The sequence below is a fragment of the Populus euphratica genome, unplaced genomic scaffold (genome assembly GCF_000495115.2).
Source record: "Populus euphratica unplaced genomic scaffold, PopEup_1.0 scaffold19.1, whole genome shotgun sequence".
NCBI classification, from domain to species: Eukaryota; Viridiplantae; Streptophyta; class Magnoliopsida; order Malpighiales; family Salicaceae; genus Populus; species Populus euphratica.
The window spans coordinates 2,789,205-2,795,994 of NW_011499853.1; positions in this window are offsets into that span (position 1 = coordinate 2,789,205).

Genomic DNA, 6,790 nt, shown 5'->3' on the forward strand with positions numbered 1-6,790 from the left:
TTAAAAAAATATCACCACATATCATCTATGCTGACAGGTTTTATTCTTTTTCTGAGAAAATAAATAAAAATTCATTAACTAGTAAAAAAATTGATCTAGAAGTTTTAACAAATACTCGAGAGTTCTTTAAACTATGTAAACATAAACGCCTTGAAGCAGCCTCAGCCTGTGCGAAACTTAGAACACGATATGTATTATCTCATCTCCATGCACTGTAGTTCACAGATTTCTGTACAGAATTACTCACCACGGGCTATAATCTTCCTCTAACTGGCATTTTCAGACAGCTTGACATTCAACTATCAAAAACAAAAATCAGAGGTACGTAAAAAATTCAGTACATCGATTAAATTAAAAAAATAAAATTAAAATTAAAAAAATTAAATCATAAAAAAAACTAATTAAAATTAAAAAAATCGACTGGTTCAGTTCGGTTTCAGTTTTATAAGCCTAAAACAAAAAAAAATGAACCAAACCAAACCCAGACGGAAAAAAAACTAATTAAACTAAGAAAAAACTGAATCAAACTGAAAAATCAAGACAAACTAATTAGAATTATTTTTTATCCTGAAAACCTAACCTAACCGAACAGGTCGGTTTGAACCGATTTTAGTTCAGTATAAAAAAATAATTTGATTAGTTTTTTTAATAAAAACTGAACTAAATAAAAAATAATCATTATTATCAAAAACCTTTCATTGTAGCTCCTACATGAAGAGTATAGAATTATACAGGATATGAAAAGAAAAAAGAAAAACCTCAAGAACAAGTGAGATGCCTGATAAACTGGAAGAAAAAAACAATGAAATTTGCATAAAAATTTTTAGTAAAAGGTATCATGTTTAAATTCTGAAAAATAGAGGAAGAATAAGGTTTGACATCCTCTTGGATTTAATTCCCATTCTCTTCATAACCTCTTCAAAATCTCCCTTGTCTTCTATGTAATGGGTAAGCTCAAATTAATTAACATAAACTAGAGGGCGGGTTTAAAATCTTGCAGCTTGATAGATAAATCGCAATTCATTGGAATTGAAATTGTGGAGGGACGAGTTTTATCTTCTATCCCGAAAAAAAAAAACACAAAGTTTTTTCCATAATGGCACCGTAGAATAATTTAAATGCAATTAAAATAAATGGTTAACTTGAATCTGGAGGCTAATTGGACCTCTTGCTATTTTTTTAAGCACATTGTGATGACTGTATAGTCCTTAGAGTTCGAATAAAAAAGCCTTCTCTTCAGGGGCTTGTTAGTATTTTTCCTTTTTTTGGTTGTTGTTACCATGTAATATTAGGGCCACATTGATATTTTTATTGAACTATAAAATAAAATAAAATAAAAGAGTGGCTGACGATTTAGCCCTTTACAACAATCCTTCAATCTATTTATTTTTTTTAGATTTAATTTTTATTTTATTTTAATTGCATTTTTTTATTTTAATTAATTATTTAGAATTAGAAATTGTTTTCAAATCCACCCTCCTTTAATTTCTTTTCATCTCTTAAATTCGGTTTCTCTTCTATTTATTCTCTCCCCCTCTCTTTTTTCTTTGGAGAAGGTTTTTCAAGTTAATCTTTTTATTGTAATTTCATTCTTCATGATTTCTTCCCCTGTTAAGTCTAACAAAGTTCATTGAACTTGTTGATTCAATGAATTGAGTTTAAATTTTTTTTTTATATATTCTTATCCCTTTGATATTATAAGGAGTTGGATTTTTTTATTAAACTTAAATCCAAGATTTAATAGACTTTAGATTTTGGGGATTAACCCATAATTGAAAGATTTGTTTTGGTTTACATGGTTTTTTAGATTATTAAATAAAAATTATTTTTTTCTTCATATCATTAAATTAAACAATTTATAGAACCACTTATATAGACTTAACTAATTTTTAATGCACGTTTCATTTTTTACCAGTGCCGGTCATCAATTTAGTTTTATTTGAGTTATTTTTTTTAAATCTAATATTTTTATTTTATTTTTTGGCTTTCAATACCTGATTTATTATAATAGATCTTCTTGGTTTGTTTTGATATAGATTTTACAAGGTTATCATGTTATTTTTGCTCTAACCACTGTGAACCTAGATTTATCTAATGTATAATTGTTTTAATATTTTTTTTAAAAAATATATACTATTTAATATATTAATATTTTAATATTTTTTTAAAAAAAGTTATCCAATACACACCAGGTTTTTGACTTCATAACATCTATATTTTTTCTAAGTGTGCAAAAAAGTTACTTAACCCCCTTCGTAGTGTGGGGAAAAAAAAACCAGTGACCAAACGAAGGGGTGTTTTTCCTTTCCAACGCTGCTCGGAAAACTAGCTTTGAGGAAAAAAATCACGGTTAAAAAGTGCGGCCTTTAAAAAAAAACAGTGAAAATAGTTTGGCATAAATTTCAATGAAGAGAATAACAAAAAGAGAGAGAGAGAGAGAGGGATGAAATGATCATGGTCATGATCATGAACCACACAAAAAAAATCCAATGACAACACATCCGTACCGTGAAAACAAATCTTAATAAAACGAATCTAACAGCATAAAAAAAATCAATAATAATGACCACCACACGTGCTTTCTCAAACACGGCAGGTGGCTCACCCGCAACTTTTACCTTTTGTCATAAGCAATATTTTATTTTTCGAGGCTAATTAAAGCACGAGAGAGTGAAATAGCCCAGGCCCATGTATAGCCTAGAATCCAATACACATAGCATCAGTAGGAGCACCTCATGCCAGCCCAAGAGTACAAATTAAGATTTAATAAAAAATTTATTTTAAAAAAATTAACAACAGCATATCAAATAATCCGAAAATATAAAAAAAAATTAAAAAATATTCAAAGGGCAAGATCTCCTCCCGAGATTTTAAAAGACCAATGCCCAATGTTACTGTGTTATATATATAAAAAGAAAAATTCAAACCAAACAATGAAGCATCGTCTAGCCTAAGCATCAACATGTTATCGAGGAGACAATCACGGACAAGAATTAAAATTAAAAAAAATTAAAAACAGTAAACAAATCATGCCTCTTGATTCTCTATGCTGTGAGAATTTTTTGGTACCTGTGGAGGTACCAACTAGCACGTGTGGTTTTTAAAAAAGTGGAAGCATTTTTTCTTGCTTTTTATTGAATTTATTTATTTTTATTTTTTAAAAAAGAGTATCTCTCACGTAATAATTGAATTGATGCTATCATTTATACAGTGTCGGGTAGATGTGTAACAGTTCGGACTGAACAGTGTTTTCAATGCAAATTTGAGGGCTAGCTGAGCTACCACATCCCACACGTATCTTTTCATCCACGGGCTCATAATGCTTGCTCATGTACTAGTCATTTCACACAGAGTAGTAAATGCGATGACGCACCGTCAAGTCGATTGTGTTGACAGCTTATTAATTGATTGTTTTTGGAACGTAATTTTCATCCCGGTCAAAATAACACGTTTTTTGTGTTAAAAATCTGAAAAAAAATATATTATCTGCAAATAATATACTTTCACGTGTTTTTATTTATTTATTTAAAAAAAAACAAACAAAAGTGGTGCATCACTTTAATTTGATGATTTGAGAAATCAAAATAGAAAATCAAGGATCGATCTGAATTTAATCAATAGTTTAGATATCATTTTATCAATAAACTTGTTTTCTGCGGAATATTGCTTGGAATCACGCCATAAAATAAAAAATATATAAACATTCACAGCAAGTAATCATATATAAGAGAGAAGTTTTCTTGTGCATGCACTGTTTTAGGGTGCGGTAAGAATAATTTTTTAGATAATTTTTGGCTGCTTAACGGTGTTGTTAATGAATTAAATTGCTCATGAGATATCCAATCTGGATTAATAGATTGTTCGGTAGTATGATTATTATTATTTTTAAAATATGTTTTTATGATAAAATATATTTTAATATTTTTTTATTTTTTAAAAAATTATTTTTGATATCAGCACATCAAAATAATTTAAAAATACTAAAAATATATTAATTTAAAGTAAATAAAAAATTTCAAGTTTATTTTTAAATACTTAAAATAAAAAATAAACATGTAAAAAAAATAATAACATATACAAGGTAGATAGACTAAATTATTATATCACTAAAAACACATAATCTAAATTATTTATTATGCTTATATTAATTTTTTATATAATTATATATACAAGTATTATTGTATTTTTTTATGGTTACATGGTTAATTTTTTTAAAAAATATAAGTTACAGTTATTTATCAAATCTAAATTTTAAAAATAAATTTAAACGATCGAACAACACCGTATCGCAGCCTCGAACAAACCCAGAGAAATTGTACTAGAATGCAAGTTGCAACACCATTTTCTTACCCCCTAACCATTCAATGTAAGCCACGTATGTCCAGAGACATTTGGTGGCATCCCCACGAAAAAAGAGAGAGGAGCAATTTCCTAGCACGGAGAAAAGGTAAAGCAAACCGTCGATGACCGGTCCATTTCGAGGGAATCTTCAGCTAACACCCGTTGGATATTACCGGGATGCGAGAGAGAGACACACACGTGCCAGTTAATCTCCGCGCACTCCCAGAATCATGAAAAGCTGAGTCACGGAACACGACAAAAAAGGACAGTGCCTAAAAGTTTAAAAGGGTTAAGGGAAATGCATCAAATGATAACTTCTAGTTAGATTTAACTCTGGTTAGGTTAACTAATATTGATGGTGTGGCAGGGAAGATACCATACCAGGCTCCTCTGCGCTCATGCTCACGGTCCAAAATGGACTCGGCGACCATCACCCATGACTAACAGTAAAAAAAGCAAACAGAAAGTTAAATTACCAATCTCTACTTGATGGAATTGACAGTAACCTTTGTCTTTAAATAAGAAACAAGGAATGAGTAATTCTATTTTTATTAAAAAATTGCTCTTCATGCTTCTTCTTCTTTTTCTTTTTTTAATATAAATATTCAGATTAATTTATTTATCTTGATTAATTTTATAAATATTTAAATTAATAATTATATAAATCTTCAATAATTTTAAAATTTTTAGATAATATTCAGAAAACACATTTAAAACCTAACGAGCTAATTTTTAATATTAATTAATGATAAAATATTTACACGCGCCATTTTTGAACGTCGTATCTAGTTCATCACTATTCTGAATATTTATATCAAACTAAATGGAAATCTAATATAGTTAAATCCAGTAAACTCAGAAGATCAGTCCAATTTGAATGAAAACTAATTTAAATTATATATAATTTTGTAAATAATATTATATCACATGATCGGGCTATTATAATCCTGACATGGAGTCATCAACACATATCACATGTATCTGATATCTCAAGGAATAATTTTGGTATTGTTCTCTAGTTGAGTAATTAAGCAATCATTTTCGATAAAATTAGAACTTGCTTGCTAGGCGGTGGGTTTGGTTTGGACCTTAGCCCTCTTCTCGATCCTGAAAGAAAGGAGAGGACTCGAATGATGTTGATGACTTCCACTACTAGTTATGCTATAACTCTAGTTAAGTTAACCAACTTTGATGACGTGGCACTTGAAGGGGACCAACCAATTATGCTGTTGCAGCAGCTAGTTGACGGCGTTAACCGTCCAGCTTCCTGGTTTGGAAATATGACGGGGTCTAGCGGTTTGTTTTGCTCGGCGAGCGGAACGCTCCTTGGCCGTCAGTTAAGCCCAGTTGACTATATTGCCCTGCATTGATGCCTCCCTTTCGGTGCTATAAATGCTAAATATTGATAAGACAAATCATGGGTTTTTTTTTATATATAAAAAATTCAGAGGAAAGTGATGGAAAACGAACTGAATTGGTTGTATCTAATTATTGTCGCATTGTTTTTTATAGATTATTAATTTATGGATGTGCTGTGGAGTATGAAATGTTGTTTCTCAATTTAATAGTGATTAGTGAACAAAACTTAATAGCCAGAAATTTAGTATTTGTTCAGGTCAACGAAAACACACACCAATCATTAAACACAAATCACCAACTAGATCTCTTCTTATTGGAGTTCTAGCATCGTTGACTCTTCGGTGATTTTTTTAAAATAATTTATTAATAATTTGATCTTGATTGTTAGAAACGTAAATTCTATAACTTAGTAATCGTTTTTTAATTTCAATGTATAGTAGTTTGTGATGGTTGGTGAACAGAGCAGGCTATCTCGAAAAGACTTGATAAGAAAATCAAGATTATCTATAAAATAAGAAAAAAAAATCATTTGGTGCAAACAAACAATTCATATTTATTATTTACCTGTTCTATACTTGAATTTACATAGTTAATGAACCGGTTAATTGGTTGACGCTGTGCCATGAATCAGATTCAATTCTTGTAGATATGAGAAATAATATTAAGAGTGTTATGATTATTTGATAGCTTGTTGAGCTCGAGAAAATATGTGAATCTTGAAATCATTTGGCTTGATTACTTACTTAAATCAAGTTTTGAATTAAACCATGTTATAGCTAAATTAATATCAATTAATTGATGTTGTGAGTTTAAAAACAACTTGAATAATAGACTTCGTTCATAAAAAAAAAATATTGAGATGGATTTTTTTTTAGGTATCAAGAAGAAGACATGTTGGATGATTTTTATTATTTTGTGATTCAGTTTATGAAATCAACTAGGTTAATTAATGATTAGTACTTAAAAGTGTATTTTTATCAAGGTTTTATATCATCATTTTACACTTGAAGTATATGTAACTCCTTAACCAAAGCATGTTTTATAATAATATATCTAATAATATAAGATACCTTTAATTTATGGTAAATGT